The sequence below is a fragment of the Natrix helvetica genome (genome assembly GCF_964273705.1).
Source record: "Natrix helvetica genome assembly, chromosome: Z".
Classification (NCBI taxonomy): domain Eukaryota; kingdom Metazoa; phylum Chordata; class Lepidosauria; order Squamata; family Natricidae; genus Natrix; species Natrix helvetica.
Window position 1 is genome coordinate 4,985,687 of NC_138554.1, and position 20,090 is coordinate 5,005,776.

Here is a 20,090-nt window from a genome sequence, read left to right on the forward strand (position 1 = left end):
CATCCACAAAACCATAACTTTTCTAACTTTTGAAGAACCTTTGGGGATCAGTTTAGTTGTGGTTGCTGTTTTATTTTCAGTCATTACTATGTTCATATTTGGAATATTCATTAAATATAAAGACACCCCTATTGTTAAAGCGAACAACAAGGACCTCACCTACACTCTCCTCATCTCCCTTCTGCTTTGCTTCCTTTGCTCTTTCCTATTCATGGGAAAACCTGTCCAAGTGATTTGCTTTCTCCGACAATCCGTGTTTGGCATTATCTTCTCTGTGGCCATTTCTTCTGTGTTGGCCAAAACCATCATGGTTATAGCTGCATTCATGGCCACCAAACCAGGCTCTGGCATGAGAAAATGGTTGGGGAAAAGACTGTCCATTTTAATTATTTTTTTCTCCTCCTTCATTCAAGCAGGCATTTGTCTGGCATGGATGATCACTTCTCCCCCCTTTCCAGAACTTAACATGCAATCTGTGACTGAAGAGATCATAGCAGAATGTAATGAAGGGTCTGTTGTGATGTTTTATCTTGTCTTGGGCTACATGGGGTTTCTGTCTCTGATCAGCTTCATGGTGGCCTTCCTGGCTAGGAACCTGCCCGACACATTCAATGAAGCCAAGTTCATCACTTTCAGCATGCTGATGTTTTGTAGTGTTTGGTTAACTTTTGTTCCAACCTACGTGAGCACTAAAGGAAAGTATATGGTAGCTGTGGAGATCTTCTCCATCTTAGCTTCCAGTGCTGGGTTATTGGGATGTATCTTTTCCCCCAAATGCTACATTATTTTGCTGAGACCTGAGCTCAACAGCAAAGGACAACTTGTAAAGAAAAAGCATTTCTGACTATTAAATCATGGCTACATCTGTTTTGCTGCAAAATGGAATTCGGAATCTTCTTTTAAGCATAAAAACAGAACTTTCTCTCCTTTACCATTATTCTATATTTTTGGCATTTATAACAATTTTTGTCAAATTCATAACACTAGAACTGGAAAATAAAATTGTTCACTGTATCATAAATGACTCTGCTTTGAATAAAGTTTCTGCCAAATTTATTGATACCAAATATCCTTGGCATGTATAACTGTGTGTCATGTAAAGAAAAAGCACTTTTGATTATTAAATTATGGATTGATGTATTTCTGCTGTGAAATTGAATTAAAAATCCTGTTCTAAAAATAAAAGCTGGGCTTGTTTATTAGCTTTACCAACTTTATCAATATTGTATATTCTTGTCTTGTATAATAGCATGTGTCAAATTCTTATAAATGGAGTTGGACAATAAAATATTTCACTGTTTCATGAGTGACACTACTTTTAATAATATTTGAGTTTAGATTATTTACCTGATCTATTTAATGAAGAGAATAATTAGGTCTTCTTTAAAAGTGATCTGTTCTCTAACCATTAACAATGATCTAATTGTCTGGGTTCTGATGGATGCCCTAATTAACTCATGAGCCTTGAGCCACATTTCAAAAGAAATCCAGTTATTTATTAGGAGCAATATGCTGGCATGTACCCAAGTGAAGTCAGCTCTGCACCACGTAATTTACGGCTCAACTATGATTCTGTTTCCCCCCTCCTCCCAGGTTTTGTCATAAATCACATTCTCCAATGGAGCATTTTCATGGGCTGTAAAAAAAAAAAAAACACGCCTCTCTGGCTGGCTCTGGTAACCTGAGATCCAACCTTGAGAATGTTATGCATGGAATACGCTTCCGATCATGGCTGCCAAGTTGCTCTGTCAGTTCTCCCATGCCCTGCCTATGGCAACTCGAGAGTAGGTCAGGAATGCTTTACGAGTAGACAGTAATATCTGGATAATATAGTTTAGATTATTATCATCAAGCAGTAATTGGAAAAAACCCTGTTTTCTACTGCAAATCATTCAGCTAAAAGGATGTCAGAATATCTCGCCAATTCAGTTCATATGTTTTAGCCTCCAGCCCCCTAATCATCCTTGTTGATCTTTTCTGTACTCTTTATAGAGTCTGTACATCTTTTTTTATAATGTGGTGGCCAAAACTGGATGCAGTATTCCTAGTGTGGTGTTATGAAGGCTATAGAAAGCGGTACCAATACTTCATGTGATCTTGATTCTATCCCTCTGTTGATGCAACCTAGGATTGTATTGGTTTTTGGGGGGCAGCTGCAGCGCACATCACATTTAAGTGATTGTTCACTAGGACTCCAAGATCCTTCTCACGGTTCCTGCTATTGAACCAGGTTGTATCTGTATCTGTATATTTTTTTTTCTTGATTGCATTGTTGAAAAGTCATACCTGACTTTTAGCCCATGAAAGAAAACTGTGATAGGTCTTCAGAAAAACAACAACACATATACCAAGTGGTGCGTCAACGAAGGTAAGCAAATATCACCCATGGACTAATGCTGTACTTGTCAGAGTTTGTTGCAGAAATCAAATCCAGAAAGCACACACAGGTAACTGATTCAGCAGGATTCATTAACTTCTTTGTATACATAATAACACATGAGGCATACGTACAATACCAAAAGTGATTGTTTCAGATCAGAGCAGGAGACCAGTTTAGTTCCCAACACAGACTTGCAGCTTTATTACAGAACAGTTGAACTAAGTCATGCCCAGGTGCCTAGCTGTCTCCAGCAAATACTGTTTCACTTTCTAAACAGCCCTCATTGCCTGACTTACTGCATTTTTCGGAGTATAAGACACACCTTCCTCCCCCCCAAAAAAGAGGGTGAAAATCTAGGTGCATCTTATACACTGAATACAGCATTTTTGGCCTACTGAAACCCTGCCCCCTTTGCAAAAATGGACATAGAGAGGGTTTGGGAGGCTTGCAAAGTGCTCCTAGGGGCTGGGGAGAGCAAAAACAAGCAAAAAGGAGCTGTTTTTGTTTGTTTTTGCCCCCCACCCCCACTAGCCCCTAGGAACACTCTCAGAACCTCCCAAAGCTCTGCATGCCCCCACTTTTTTTGTGCAAAAAAAAAGGCGTGCAGAGGGTTTGGGAGTCCTGCAGAGTGCAAGAACTGTGTTTTTTTTAAAAAAATACCTCTTCAAAATCATGGTGCGTCTTATACTCCAGTGCGTCTTCTAGTCTGAAAAATACAGTAGTTGCCATTCCTATTCATTGGCTGACCTGGTTACCATGTCTCTGCCAGCCATGAATTCTCTGACAGTACTTCCTATCAATATTTGTTTTTACAAAAGAATAAGGAATCCCTAGAGCAGGGGTGTCAAACTCAAGGCCCAGGGGACGGATGCCGCCCATGACAGTGCCCTGGAAAGAGCGAAGGACCGGCCTGGTGCGCCTCTGCCAGCAAAAACCATTTTAGCTGGCAGAGGGTTGCAGGAAGCCGTTGCAGCCAAAAATAAAGCCCGCGAGGGCTGCGGGCAGCCCTCCCAAGCTCCACTTTTCCCGACAGAAGGTTGAAGGAAGCCATCATAGCTGAAAACAGAGCTTGGGAGCCCATTTTCACTGGCAGAGTGCTCAGGCTGCCCCCCCCCCAGTGGCCCTGACACAAGTGACATAGAGCTGGCTATGCCCCCCTGGCTCCCCCAAGTCAAACTCAATCCGGATGTGGCCCTCAATGAAATCGAGTTTGACACCCCCGCCCTAGAGCCGTGATGGCAAACCTAGGGCACCCGTGGAGCCATCTCTGGGGCCACACAAGCTATCGCCCAGGTCAGTTCCAGTGCGTGCACAATGCGTGCGTGCCTCCCGCCGGCCAGCTGATTTTTGGGTCCCTGCTGGGAGATGCACAGACATGTGCGGGGGTTGTGGGGGTTAGGGCCCTGCTTTTGGACCCAGGACGCTTTAGGGAGGCCAAACTGGGGGTTGCACATGCATGGGGGGGCACACGCATATGCACAGGGGGCAGGGCCTGAAGGGGACATTGCATTATGGGTATCAGCATGTACCCCTCCGCACTTTCAGCACCTGAGGAAAAAAAGATTTGCTATCTAGATTTGCCCTAGAGCATATATTTCCTTTATGTGGGGCTCCCCTAAAATATTTAGATGGTTGTCTCCAAAGATGAAATGTGGACGTGAAATAATAGCTCTACAAACACAGGATGTGCCATTATAATACAATTACAATTACAAGAAATAGCAGAGTTGGAAGGGACCTTGGAGGTCTTCTAATCCAACCCCCTGTCTAGGCAGGAAACCCTATACCATTTCAGACAAATGTCTATCCTACATCTTCTTAAAAACTTCCAGTGTTGGAGCATTCACAACTTCTGGAGGCAAGCTGTTCCACTGATTAATTGTTCTAACTGTCAGGAAATTTCTCCTCAGTTCTAAGTTGCTTCTCTCCTTGATTAGTTTCCACCCATTGCTTCTTGTTCTACCCTCAGGTGCCTTGGAGAATAGCTTGACTCCCTCTTCTTTGGGGCAACCCCTGAGATATTGGAACACTGCTATCATGTCTCCCCTAGTCCTTCTTTCTCTTAAGCTAGACATACCCAGTTCCTGCAACCGTTCTTCATATGTTTTATCCTCCAGTCCCCTAATCATCTTGGTTGCTCTTCTCTGCACTCTTTCTAGAGTCTCCACATCTTTTCTACATCGTGGGGACCAAAACTGAATGCAGTATTCCAAGTGTTATGAAAGCAGTATTCCAACTGCTATTAGGCAGAGGTGACTGTTTATTGGCAATTAAGCTAAATGACTATCATTGATGCTTTACGTCACAGCTCCAGCAGCTTTCAAAAAAAAAATACTGAGAAATAATTTAAAAGTCAGAATGGATGAGGTTATAAAAGCTTTGCCTTCTGCAATCCAGAGAAAACAGCCGAGTTGGATCTTGCTCCTGTGGATTGACTGCGATGTGCTTCTCCCTCAGGTCCTGCTTGTTGATGTCAACTCGTGGAATGAGAGAACTGATATAACTACATGTGTTAGCTGAACATTTTCTGCAAGCATCTACTTGGTGGAAATCGCCTCGCCCTATGTAGTGATGCATACTAACTGGATGTGTTAATACATTTTTTTTCAGTTGATAGCGCACCATATGCAACGTGGATAGGCACAAGGAAGCATCCACTAGAGAAAATGTTGAGGGCAGTGATCCTACTGTGGTTGCTGGTTGATGTAAAGTGCCAGATGGATGCCACACCTTGCCCCAGAAGTGATCCCTCTCCCATCCTCCATGAATGGTATAAACCAGGGAACCTCCTCTTTGGTGGGATCACAGCTCAGATTACGTATGTGTTAGAGGAACATTTCTTTGAAGACCATCCTTCACAGAAGTCATTCATGCCACCTCTGTGAGAACTTTAATTTTACTTTTCCTTCGTCTCTGCATATGTTTGTGGGGAAAAAATGATGGGTGTTCTTATATATAGAATAACAGAGTTGGAAGGGACCTTGGAGGTCTTTTAATCCAACCCCTTGCTTAGGCAGGACACCCTACACCACTTCAGACAGATGGTTATCCAATCTCTCTTCTTAAAAACATCCAGTGTTCACAACTTCTAGAGGCAAGCTGTTCCACTGATTAATTGTTCAAACTGTCAGGAAATTTCTCCTCAGTTCTAAGTTGCTTCTCTCCTTGATTAGCTTCCACCCATTGCTTCTTGTCCTACCCTCAGGTGTTTTGGAGAATAACTTGACGCCCTCTTCTTTGTGGCAGCCCCTGAGATATTGGAAGACTGCTATCATGTCTCCCCTAGTCCTTCTTTCTATTAAACTTGACATACCCAATTCCTGCAACCGTTCTTCATATGTTTTAGCCTCCAGTCCCCTAATCCTCTTTGTTGCTCTTCTCTGCACTCTTCCTAGAGTCTCCACATCTTTTCTACATTGTGACGACCAAATCTGGATGCCGTATTCCAAGTGTGGTCTTTCCAAGGCCTTATAAACTGATAGAAAACTATGGTAGCATAAAACAATGGAATCAAAATATTCTAAATTCTCTCCAGTGGGAGATCTGAGATCTTTCTTCGTTTCCTTAAAGCAGAAGAAATGCTGAGCAGCATTGCTAGTTTAAGGCAAATAGATTTGTTTGAGTTGTCACAGATGTTCAGTAAAACCCTCAGCAGAAGTGTGAATCGATGTATAAGGAATGGAAAACCAATATAATCAATATTATAATTTGGAGTAGGGAAAAGAAGGGGCAAGATTTAGAAGGAGCAAATAATACATGAATTCAGTCATGCTTCAACTGAACCTTGCATTAATCCTCCTCCTCCTCCTCCTCCTCCTCCTCCTCCTCCTCCTCCTCCTCCTCCTCCTCCTCCTCCATCATTTTAGGAAGATACTTGGTTGATACCTAGAATGCTGGCAGCCACCCGTATCAACCATCAGTGGCAGTCAACAATATTTGTGATACATTTTTAGTTCAGTTGACTGAGTTTAATGTTTAATAGAAAAAGAATATAGCGACAACAATAATACAATAAAATAATAAAAATGCAACACACCAGATATCACAGTTGTCGAAAACAGAAATGTGGAATTTACTGATATCACAGTTCCAGGAGTTGAAGAAAAAGAGCTGGGGAAAAAAATCACAAAATATTGCAACCTGGCCATTGTAACTATGGGATTATGGCTGAAACATGTATCAGTGATACCCATTGTCATCGAGGCACTAGGCACCATGTCCAAGAATTTTACAAAATACATCAAGAAATTCCAGGTTCCTGAAATAACACCAGTGGAACTTCAAAAATCTGTGCTACTAGGAATGTCATATATTTTATGCAGATACTTGATTGATACCTAGGATGCTGGCAGCAACCTGTATCAACCATTAACACCAGTCAATAGTATTTGTGACACATCTTTAAGTGTTCAGTTGAGTGAGTTTTATGTTTAATGAATAAAAGAGATAATGACAATAATAATAGGGAGGAGAAGGAAGAAGAAGAAGAAGAAGAAGAAGAAGAAGAAGAAGGAGAAGGAGAAGGAGAAGGAGAAGGAGAAGGAGAAGGAGAAGGAGAAGGAGAAGGAGAAGGAGAAGGAGAAGGAGAAGGAGAAGGAGAAGGAGAAGGAGAAGGAGAAGGAGAAGGAGAAGGAGAAGGAAGAGGAGCAAGTAGTAGTAGTAGTAGTAGTAGTAGTAGTAGTAGTAGTAGTTCTGGTTTTAGCTGTACAATTAAATTTCAGATCATATTTTTCTGTAAGCTAGTCCAGTTACCAACCTCTGTTTCATGATGTTCCTCATTGATCTTTAATATCTGCCTACCATAATGTCCAAGTTTCATACTGTGTTTGCTATTGTTGCTTCACTGAACATATTCTTCTTTCCTCAATCCCTCTGTATTTCATTTATCCCTCCATTATGTTTTCAGAGCCATTTTAAAGTTGTATCAGCATTCCCTGAGCTTGGCATTTGCGGTGGAACAGATCAACTCAAACCCAAGGCTCCTGTCTAACATTACCCTGGGATTTTTCATCTGTGACAACTATTTTGATGCCAGGTTGACTTACCGTTCCACTTTGGAGCTGCTCTTCCGATCAGACCAGTTCGTTGTCAACTACAGGTGTGGTATCAAGGAGAATCTGGTTGTGGCCATTATTGGAGGATTTGGTGCTGATATCTCATTCTTCATGTCAAATATCATAAGTCTTTATAAAATCCCCCAGGTGAGATATTTTAGAATTTCAAATAGAATAGAGCTGGAAGGGACCTTGGGCGTCTTCTTGTTAGTTGTGAAGACGTGTCCGACCCATCGCGACCCCATGGACAACATTCCTCCAGGCCTTCCTCTCCTCTACCATCCTCTGGAGTCCATTTAAGCTCATGCCTACTGCTTCATTGACTCCATCCAGCCATCTCATTCTTCTTTTGCCTTCCATCGTTCCCAGCATGAGGCTCTTCTCCAGGGAGTCCTTCCTTCTCATTAGGTGGCCAAAGTATTTGAGTTTCATCTTCAGGATCTGGCCTTCTAAAGATCAGTCAGGGTTGATCTCCTCTAGACTGACCGGTTGGATCGCCTTGCAGTCCAAGAGACATGCAGGAATCTTCTCCAGCACCATCGTTCAAAGGCCTCAATTTTTTGGCACTCAGCCTTCCTTATGGTCCAACTTTCACAGCCATACATTGTAACTGGGAAAACCATAGCCCTGACTATTTGCACTTTTCTTGGCAGGGTGATGTCTCTGCTTTTTTAATCTGCTGTGTAGATTTGCCATAGCTTTCCTCCCCAGAAGCAAGCGTCTTTAAATTTCTGTAGTCTCCATCTGCAGTGATCTTGGAGATCTTCTAGTCCAACTCAAGCAGGAGAACCCATACTATTTCAGATAAGTGACTGTCTAGTCTCTTCTTAATAAACCTCCAGTCCACAATTTCTGAAGGTAAGCTGTTTATTGTCCTCACTGTTGGGAAATTTCTCCTTAATTCTAGGTTGCTTCTCTCTTTTGTTGTCAATAGATATGTATGTATCGACATGGATGAAAACTCATCTACTTGGAAAAAATGGGAGGGAATGGGAAAAAAATTATTCCAAGTAGGGGTTAAATTCCATTTCAGTGTAGTTGTTCAGTCACTAAATTGTGTCCGATTCTTTGCAACCCCATGGATCACAGGATGGCAGGTCCCCTCTCCCCCACTGTCCCCCAGAGTTTACTGAAATTCATATTCATTGTGTCGATAATACTATCTAACCATCTCATCCTGCTTCCATCCTCTTCTCCTTTTCCCTTACATCTTTCCCACCATCAGGGTCTTTTCCAATAAGTCTTCTCTTCTCGTCGAAACCAACACATTTGAGCTTCGACTTCATTAGCTGATTCTGCTTCAGTGATGCATAAAAATTTTGGGAGTTCAGATTAAGCTCTCTGTCTGTCCCAAAGACATCTGCCTGTTGTTCCAAGACATCTCCATAATCATGTGGCCGGCATGACTAAATGCCAAAGGTGCACGGAACGCTATTCCCTTCCCACCAAAATGGCCCTTATTTTTCTTCTTGCATTTTTACGTGCTTTTGAACTGCTAGGTTGGCAGAAGCTGGGACAAGTAACGGGAGCTCACTCCATTATGCAGTGCTAGGGATTCGAACTGCCGAACTGCCGACCTTTCTGATCGACAATCTCAGCGTCTTAGCCACTGAGCCACCACATCCCTTCTCTTTTCATATAGCATCTACTATATAAACTTAGCAACATGGTATATGCAGTAAAATACAGTGAGACATGCGCAGATTTATACATTGGGGAAACAAAACAACCGCTTCATAAAGGTGAAAGCACCCAAAGGTACTTCTAAAAGGGGCAACTGGACTTTCTGCTTTTTCTTGGAATATGTTTTCCCTTCTCATCCAAGAAGCTTCTTCAGCTCTGACTGGATGGTGGGGAATGGAAGGATCGATACTCCTTGCAGATGGCTGGTCATTGCCTCTTTGACCCCTCTTTCAAACCAGCTGTCCTCTCTGACCAAAATGTGGAGTTTGCTGTCTTCAAAAGAGTGACCTTTATCTTTTAAATACACCTGAATCCGAAATCTGCACCATGAATGTACATTTAAAAGACAATGTTGTTCAATTTTGACGTAGATCTGCCTCTTTGACTCCTCTTTCAAACCAGATTTCATCTCTGTCCAAAATGTGAACTTTGCCGTCTTCAAAAGAGTGGCCTTTGTCTTTTAAATAAAGATAAATTGCTGAATCTTGTCCTGATGGGTTTGTTTTCATATAAAAGTAAAGCTTCCCCACGGACATATGTGCTAGTCGTTCCTGACTCTAAGGGTTGATGCTCATCTTCATTTCAAAACCAAAGAGCCAGCGTTCTTCGAAGACGTCTCCGTGATCATGTGGCTGGCATGACTAAATGCCAAAGGTGCACAAAACGCTGTTACCTTCCCACTGAAATGGCCCTTATTTTTCTTCTTGCATTTTTACGTGCTTTTGAACTGCTAGGATGGCAGAAGCTGGGACGAGTAACGGGAGCTCACTCCGTTACGCGGTGCTAGGGATTCGAACCGCCGAACTGCCGACCTTTCTGATCGACAATCTCAGCGTCTTCGCCACTCAGCCACCACGTCCCTTCTCTTTTCATATAGCATCTACTATCTACACTTAGCCACATGGTATATGCAGTAAAATACAGTGAGACATGCACAGATTATACATTGGGGAAACAAAACAACCGCTTCATAAATGTATGACACAACATAGGAGAATAAACCCATGAGGACAAGATTCACCAGTCCAGCTACATTTAAAAGATAAAGGTCATATTTTGGATACAGAGGACCACTGGTTTGAAAGAGTGGTCAAAGAAGCCTTCTATGTCAAAATTGAACACCCCTCTCTCAACAGAGGGGGGAGGGATGCGACCTCATCTATCTCCAGTTTACAACACAGTCTTTTCAACCGTTCCAAGAAGGCTCCACATCCATTTGCACTACTCGGGTGACCCTGAAGGACACAGATAAACCTCAGGTGGCCTCAATGACTCTCTAAAAGAATGCAAATGACCAAGTGTCTGCAAGGAGTATAAATCCTTCCATCCCCCACCATCCAGTCAGAGCTGAAGAAGCTTCTTGGAAGAGAAGTAAAACATCTTCAAAGAAAAAGCAGAAAGTCCAGTTGCCTCCTGAAAAAAAGGCACCTTTGGGACAACAAAAACCCAGATGACTGAGAATTTCCACAGGCATTATGCAATGTCTGATGCACCATGTTGATAACAGACTGTTAAAAGATGCGTCCAAAGAAGGGAGCACAAGATGAGAACTCCAGGTGCTCATCTAGCTGAACGTTCATCCTCAGTCAGAAGCTAATGATGATGATGGTCAGTTCAAGGTTCAATTGATGTCTGATTGTATTGAGTTCATTCTTACATTGCATTATTTGTTCCTACTAAATCTTGCTATTTGGTTTCCTTTCTCCTCATATTGGTCTGCTTTACTTTCAGTCCTTATATCATGGCTCCTTTTAGAGAACCTCTGTCATAAATTAAATGCACCCACTATCAGGCCTGCAGCCATATTTTCTTGTGGCTCTCAGACCTGCCACACTGTCCATTATTCTACTAGCATTTTCTATGGTGGGAAAATGGGAGGGGGGATTGTACAGAGTTAGATGCTATGTAGCCAAAACAAAATTCTTTTCTAGAAGTCCAAGGTCATCCTTTGCCTCTGCACCTCTGCACCGGACAGGAACTGGATGGGTGGAAGCTGCCAGCATGGCAGTGGGAGACTGGACCATGGGATGGACTTGTGGGTGTGAGGGCAAGATTATGAACTTTGAACGGGGTGGGGAAAACTGGGAAGCTTTCAGATTCGGGTTTTCCCAGATGTGCCAACATGGCTCCCTTCATAAATCGGAACTTTGAGCAATACTTTGCCTCGGACTCTGATTTACTTTTGGATGCTATTTGTAACATGATGCCCATATAACTTAGATTGGCCTCACTGCTCTGAGTTTCTTCCACTGAAGGAGAAACCTTCCGATCTCAGCTCTCCCAATGGGGATTTGGAATGTTTTGGTTCCAGGACTTGATGCTAAAATAGGTTTCCATGAAGAATTCATAGAGTTGTAGACTAGACTGTGTAGTCAAAGATTATCCTAGATTAGCCCAGTGGTTATCACATGGCCCCCAATGAAACCATTAAATATCAAGTAACCTACTTGGTTGATTTAGAAAATTTTGATTCCATGACTTGATTATCTTCTTTTAATGACCCCATCATCCCTTGTGGGGTTGAATCTGGGCAACTGATTGGAGCTGAGTGTTTACTGACCGGATGCCCTTCTTGTTGCCAATGCAGAGTTATATTCAGCAGATATATTCTCAACGTGCTCAGAGAGAGAAATATCTGGCTCTACCTAGGATAGAACTCACAGCCTCCTTGATTGTGAGGCGAGCGCTCCACCTCTAGGCCACCGTGCCACATTAATTTTATCATGGGGATTCAGTTTATCCACATTAATTTTATCATGGGGATTCATTAATTTTATCATGGGGATTCAGTTCAGCTTCCCTTGAGATGCACTCGGAGACTACAGTTGGTTCAGAATGCGGCCGCGCAGGTGATTATGGGGAGGACTAGGTTCTCCCATGTAACACCTCTCCTGCGAGAGCTGCACTGGCTTCCTGTGGTCTATCGGGTGCGTTTCAAGGTTTTGATTATGATCTTTAAAGCGCTCCATGGCATAGGACCTAGTTATTTGCGGGATCGCATCCTGCCCCATACATCCCTACGACCAATCCGCTCACACAGAGAGGGACTTCTCCGGGTGCCGTCCGCTAAACAGTGTCGGGGGGCGACACCCAGGAGCAGGGCCTTCTCTGTGATGGGCCCAGCCCTGTGGAATGACCTCCCCCTTGACATCAGGATTACTTCCGATCTCCGCTCCTTCCGTGTAAAGCTCAAGACCCACCTCTTTCAATTATCTGGCCTGGCTCAACCGTAGTTTATCTTCCTCCTGACAGTCCTTTTTAAATTGTATTTTATCATGGGATATTTTAATGGCTAATTTTAATTTTCTATTATTATTATTAATGTGATATATGTCTGATTACTACCTCCTCCATGTATGTATATGTATGTATATGTGTGTATCTGTATGTCTATATGTATGTATGTATGTATATTTTTATTGTACGCCACCCCGAGTCCCTTGCGGAGAGGGAGCGGCTAACAAATTAAAAATTTGAATTTGAATTTGAGTTTATTCAGTATTGGAAATGGGATCCCATTCAAGAAAAGAGCATGTTTTTTTTAAAGAAAAAAAGATTTCTCTTTTTTTAAAATAATTTTTATTGTTTTTGTCTTTTCATCACATATTACAATCTTTATATCAACAGTTTGTACAATGTTACATCGTTGTATCTATATATGTTTTCCTCTCTTTACCATATATTACAATAATGATGTCGTCTTATCTATACATTTTTATGATATTTTACATATTTACCCACTTTTATATACAGTTCTATGTTTATTTATGTATATTGTTTTCGGCTTAATTATTTTTCTTATTTTCCAACCATTCATACCAATTATTCCAAATTTCGTAGTATTCCGATTCTTCTTTGTCCTTTAATTTTAGGGTTAATTTGTCCATCTCTGCACAATCCAAGGGTTTTTTTTATCACTAATTCGTCCGGCGGTGTATTATTTTGCTTCCAGCATTGGGCAAAACCTATTCTAGCTGTGGCTAATATATGTGTTAGTAGATATTTATTTTTTTTGTGTAGTTCCCTTTGATTATTCCTAGTAAGAAGATTTCGGGTTTATATTTTATTTGTTCCCCTGTAATTTCTTGCACCCACTTCCAAATTTTTTTCCAATATTTTTGCGATTCTCAATCAATCAATATTTCTCAATTTAGTTGAGACACTCCAACCGTAACCAACTAACTTTACGTTTTATTTTAGTTAGCGTATGGCTCATTTGCTCCTAAAAAACCCGGAACAAAGATGGCTGCTTCCTTTTACCGCGTGGCCCCCAATGAAACCCTTCAAACGGAGGGGATTATTCATTTGCTGAAGCACTTTGGATGGACGTGGATTGGCCTTTTAATTTTGGAGGATGACAGTGGAGACAATTTCCTCCGAGCCCTGGAGCCACTTCTGTCGGAGAACAGGATCTGCTCCGCTTTCGTAGAGAGGTTTCCCAAACAATCGTTTTTCTTTATCTTTCAAGGCGAGATAGTCCAGAGGATATGCAATTATTTGAATAACCCCAAAGTCAAGACATTCATCTTCTATGGGGAAAGTACCACGGCGATGCTTCTGCTGGTGTTCATCCGATACATAGACAGCAGACGTGGGAAAATGTGGATTCTGACAGCGCAAATGGATTTAACTTTATCAAGTCTCCATCGGCCCCCAGATCTGCAATTTTTTGATGGAGCGATTTCCTTTGCAATTCACGCCAATGAACTGCCGGGCTTCGATGAATTTCTTTGGGCCATCAAACCATTAGAGATGCAAAGAGCCAGTATATTCAAGGAGTTCTGGGAACAAGGCTTCGATTGTGTCTTTTCAGAGAACAGTCGACCGGTGGAAAGTGGTGAAGCATGCACTGGGAAGGAAGAAGTAAGAAACCTTGCTGGGTATTTATTGGAAATGACCGGCCACAGCTACAGTATCTACCATGCAGTCTATGCTGTGGCGCATGCTGTTCATGGCATGGACATACTTAAGTCTAAATACAAAAGAGTCACAAAGAGTACAAGCGATGAACTTCAAGATCAAGGCACCTGGAAGGTAATAAATAGTGCTGAGAATAACTTTGTTGTCAGGGGAAGATCAGTATCACATACAGCTCTTCTGAGCTTCCTCCTGTGTATCAAATTGGTGAGGAGGGAATGCCAAAAAAGCTAATGCAATCCTTAGCTGCATCAACAGAAGGATACAATCAAGATCAAGTGAGGTACTAATACCACCCTATAAAGCCTTTGTAAGACCACACCTAGAGTATTGCATCCAGTTTTGGTCACCACACTATAAAAAAAAAAAGACACCGAGACTATAGGAAAAGTGCAGAGAAGTGCAACCAGGATGATGAGGGAACTGGAGGCTAAAACATATGAAGAACTATTGCAGGAACTGGGCACGGCTAGTCTAATGAAGAGAAGGACCAGGGGAGGTATGATAGCAGTGTTCTAATATTTGACGGGCTGTCAAAGAGAGGAGGGGGTCAAGCTGTTTTCCAAAGCACCTGAGGGCCAGAGAAGGAATAATGGATGGACACTGATCAAGGGGAGATTCAACCTAGCCCTAAAAAAGCAGCAGCTAAGGGCAGACAAGAGAATTAACTTCCAGGAGTTGAAGGGAAGAAGGCTCCAGCCCTTCCACACACCCTCATGCATCCTCCCATGCTCTGTTTTGGGTCTAGGAGGCCTCCCTGCAACCTCTTGGGTCTGAAAATCAGCTGTGGGGGACCTGCACCATACACCCCATGCCCCCTGGGTCTAGGAGTCCTCCCTGCACTTACCTGGGAGCCAGAACAGGACGTTCTGGGGCCAGCTGGTTGTCGGAACTAACAGTTTGCCAAACTGGATGTAAAATTAACATCTGGTTTGCCCAAACCGGCTGAATCCCACCCCTGCATGCGCTTCCCTTATGTGTCTCTTGTCAGAGCTTATAAATGTGACTTGAGCAATGTGTAGCAGTTTAAGTATAGTTCTACTTAAAACAGAATGACAAAAATCAGTGGGTCTTAAGTAATGCCACTTTCATTGCTATGGAGATAAATTTCAAGAAGTTTTGAAGTTATCCTGCAAAGCTGAAGGAACCAAGAAGTAAATAAAGAGTCATTTATTTATTGTTCCTCACATATAGACAGGAATTGTCTGAGAAAAATAAACTGTTTATTATACTTTGCCACTCAGAATCACCTGACTGGCTAGATGGGTGATAAATAAAAAATAAATAAATAAACTATATCCTCTTAATGTCTTCCTCTTCTTTTTATTTAGCTTCACAGGTTTCTTCAAGGCCTCTCATTTAATAATTCACTCGGTGAAATTGTGTCTATCGACAACCAAGGAGAAGTACTGTCTGGATTTGATATTACAAATTTTGTCATTTTTCCAAATAACTCCTACCATACGATGAAAATAGGAAAGATGGATCCCAAAGCAATTGAAGGAAGCAAATTTGTGATTCGTGAAGATTTAATTGTGTGGCCCAAAAGTTTTAAGCAAGTATGGAATTTGACTTGTTTTGGAGAAAAATTTGGAGATCAGAGATAAATTTCATTGTAAGATCGGCTTTCATTTAGCAATAGCATATAGGCTTTTCATGCTTTTCCATGCTTTTCATGCTTTTCTGTTGGCCAAGTCTCCTTCCAGTATAGAGTAGGAGCTATCTCTCCAGAGAGGAACTTCAACCCCCCTTCAGAACTCTTCAAAGGGAAGTGTGGCCAGCCTCCAAAGGTACATCAAACCTCCTCCCCAGAAGAGATGTCTTGGTCCCGGACGAGCCCCCAAATTGTGAGAAAAATATCCCAGATATAACTTCTTCATATATAAAAAAAAAAAACGGTAAGGAGGCTACAGAAAGTAGCTATTTTATTACACCTTCAGGTGGATTCCCAAGCAAATGAGAATGACTACAAGGTACATAGGTGCACCTTAAATACACAAAATGACTTATCATAACTTGGATATAAAAAAGACAATTGCGTGCAAGAAACACAATATGAAAAGTACATGGAAATTCCCCAAATGTTCTGAAAGCATACGTGTCCAGAAGCCCCAAAGGACCTCGCTTTCCCAGAACTAAACAATGAGGTCATTACCAGCTTCCTGCAAAACATGTCCTGTTACTCCCTGTTACAAAGGGAGGGATCAGCCTATTTTTGACCAGGTCACTGTGACCTTCTGCTAATGCTCCAAGCTGTGATTTTCCAGAGAAGCTTACTTGCTGGTCAGATATCCAAGATGGAGTCTATCAGGCTCCTCAAATAACCTCATCTAATTTAGCCCAATAATCCAGTTTTTTTTTAACCTTTTTCTCTCACTTATATATTGCCCATAATGCTTTGCAGCACTCTCTGGGCAGTTTAAAATGTAAGCATTATTTTCATATTGCCCCCAACAATCTGGTTCATTTTACCTCATATCCTTAAATCAGTTCAAATTAACTGTTCTGTATGCAAAGTGTGGCTGTTTTTCCTTCTGTGGGGGAATTATAACTGGAAAATAATTTATAGAGTGATATTTTTTTTTGAGGTGAAAGTTGGGGAATTTTGTTACTAACCCGGCTGCCAGAAAAGAATGAAATAAATTACAGGCATAATTAGATAATAAATATTTATTTAAAATAGATTTATAAATATTTAAAAAATAATAATGGAGAAGAAAATCAAAAGTGTTCTCATCCAATTTTGACAGCTCATAAGAAGTATGAGAATCAACGAATAGAATTCTCTATTGGCTAAGTGTGATTGGACACACAAGGAAATTGTCTTTGGTTCATAATCTCTCAGTGTACATAAAAGCTATAATAATATCTCTTAGACTTATATTCTGCTTCCTAGTGCTTTACAGTCCTCTCTAAGTGGTTTACAGAGTCAGCATATTGCTCCCAACAATTTGGGTCCTCATTTTATCCATCTCAGAAGGATGGAAGGCTGAGTCAACCTTGAGCTGGTGAGATTTGAACTGCTGAACTGCACCTAGCAGCCAGATGAAGTAGTCTGCAGTACTGCACTCTAACCACTACCCCGCCTCGGTTCTTTATAAGTGATAAACCATGATCACAGTCATCGTAAAAATACATTCATCCTAAATCATAAGATACCACACTCAGCGATAGTCATAGGATACTAAATAAGCAATCAACATAAATCGTACTAGGAAACTAAATAAAACAATATAAATCGTAAAGATCCGAGCAACAAAGTTATAGTCATACGTATAAAAGAAGACAGGTAATAGGAAAGATAAGAAGAATAGTAGCAATACAGCCTTACTAAATATTTTGACAGGGTTGTGGGGATTAGTTGTTTAGCAGAGTGATGGCATGGGGACGGGGGCGCGCAGAACTGTCCTTGTGTCTAGTTGTTCTGGTGTGCCATGTCCTATAACAGTGATGGCTAATCTTTTGATTGTTGGGTGCTGAAAGTGCGTGGGTATGCTACAGAGGGCCTTAGTGCCCACACCCATAATGCAATGCACAGGCAACCCCGCTGCATGCCCTGCCCTCATGTACATGCATGTGTGAACCCCCATGTGCTCCCCTGCACATGCACCCTGCCCCCTCAAATCCATTTTTCACTTCCAGATTGGTGCAGGAGGCTTTCGAGTCCCCAAATAGGGCACAGGGCGCCCTCATGTGCCGTTCCTGCACCCTGTTTTGGGCCTGGAAAGACTTCTACACCAACCCGGAAGCCAAAATGGGGCATTGCATGAGGCCCCAAAATGCAATGCAAGCGCCATCCCGTGCATGCGCCCTGCCCACAACGCACATTCGTGCATGTCCTCTGCATGCGCCCTGTGCATGCGTGGCAGAGACCCGAACACCAGCTGGCTGTCAGGAGGAGCGCAGCATGCATGGTGGAGTTGAGCTGGTGTGACAGAGAATGCCCACAGAGAAGGCGCTGTGTGTCCCCTGGGGCATGGATGTCACAAGTTCGCCATCACAGCCCTATAACGTCATTTTGAAGGTAGAGGTTGAGACAATTTACGTCTAGGATGAATGTTGTATATTCTGGCTTCACAAAAAAAGCTTTTGATTATTTGTATGGCCAATAGTGCAAAAAGTGAGTAACTGATTTGTCAGGTCATGGTTGGGTAAGTAAAACCCCAAATTCTCTCAACTGGAAAGAATAGGAAGAAAATACTAATCCTTGAGCCATTGTTCAGAGTCAGGCTTAAAGTGGTGACATCTTAATGGTTGTCTACTTTTATTAAGCTAATATTGAGTCTCACAGCAGGTATTTTTTTTGGAACTATTTCTCCTTTTCCTTCAGTTGATCCTGAGAGGGGAAAGGAAGGAATAGTTTGGATGTAACCATGTGCAATATTAAGGGATTTCATTTCATGATCCTACGATACCCGTTACTCTAATTGCGCAGGTAGATTAGAGGATGACTATCCAGTATTACTCAGATCTTCAGTCCTGAATTCAGAGGTGGGTTCCTCCTGGTACAGTACGGTACACCAGAACAGGTACTGAAAATCTGGCGGACCAGACCAGACTGGTAGTAATGGTAGCCTGGCCAGGCCCCCGAACCGGTTCTCCCGTCAGAAGCTTCCCAGAATTTTTTTTAAAAGACTTTCTTCCCTGCCCGTTCAGGCAAGGGAAAAGAGGCTTTAAAATGTAAAAGAGAGGGGGGGAGGGAGGGAGGGAGGAGGGAAGGAAGGGAAGGGAGAAAGAAAGAGAAAGACAAGGAAAGAAAGATGCAGGCATTAGAAGGAAACTCACTTTTCAGCTGGGAGATTCAGCAAAGGAGAAAAACAAATGCTATCGCTTTAAATCTGAGTATCCAAACTGAGTATGCCTGGCTGTGGAATTCTGGGAGTTGAAGTCCACAAGTCTTAATGCTGTAAACTTTGGGGACACCTGCTTTAAATTGAAAAGCTGCTCGGAAGGAGGTTTGCAAAGTGGCATTTAGCAGTTTGCTTCTGGGTCAGCTGAACAACAAACGGGATAAAAGGAAGGATTCTTATATGGTTCTATGTTTTTGAAGTTTTGGGGTTTGTGAAAAATGGTCTTTGTGTTTGGATGATTCCCTGCTTGTGTGAATGGAGCCAAACTTTCTATAGGCTCATTATCTCACTATCTCTATCAGACAGGAATGTGGAATGAGCCTCAGGCAGGTTTCTTTGATAGCAGCTTGATTTTTCCTTTTCTGTGAGCCTTTTTTTAATGAATAATATTTTATTGGGGGGGGGTTGCTTCCCATAGAGCAGTGATGGTGAACCTATGGCATGCGTGCCACAAGTGACACGCGTAGCCATTTGTCAGGGCACGCAAGGCTCTGCCCTGTCAGCTGGCCAGCGTGCATGCGCACGTTGGCCAGCTGAGTTCACCTTTTTAAAAGCCATTTTTCGCCCTCCTCAGGCTCCAGAGATTTTATAGGAGCCTGGGGAGGGCGAAAAGAGCCTTCCCCCCCCCCAGAGGCCCTCCGGAGGCTTCAGGGAGCGTCCAGAGGCTTCCCTGAAGCCTTCGGAATGCTTAAAACCACCCTCCGAGCAAACTGGAAGTTGCTCGGAGGGTTGTTTTAAGTGTTCCGAAGGCTTCAGGGAGCGTCCGGAGGCTTCCCTGACGCCTTTGGGGCACTTAAAATGACCCTCCGAGCAAACCGGAGCTCGGAGGGTACTTTTAAGCGCTCCAAAGGCATCAGGGAAGCCTCTGGATGCTCCCTGAAGCCTTCGGAACACTTAAAACGACCCTCCGAGCAACCACTTCTGGTTTGCTCGGAGGGTGGTTTTAAGCATTCCGAAGGCTTCAGGGAAGCCTCCTGATGGTCCCTGAAGCCTCCGGAGGGCCTCCGTGGGGGCGGGGGGCTCTTTTCGCCCTCCCCAGGCTCCTATAAAGCCTCTGGAGCCTGGGGAGGGAGAAAAAAGCATGTAAAAATGGGGGGGGGTTGTGCGTTGTGCACGCATGCACACTGGGGGGGGCGTTGCATTATGGGTGTGGCACGCCTGCACACAACCCCCCTGCGCTCCCCACACTTGTGGCACGCGAGCCAA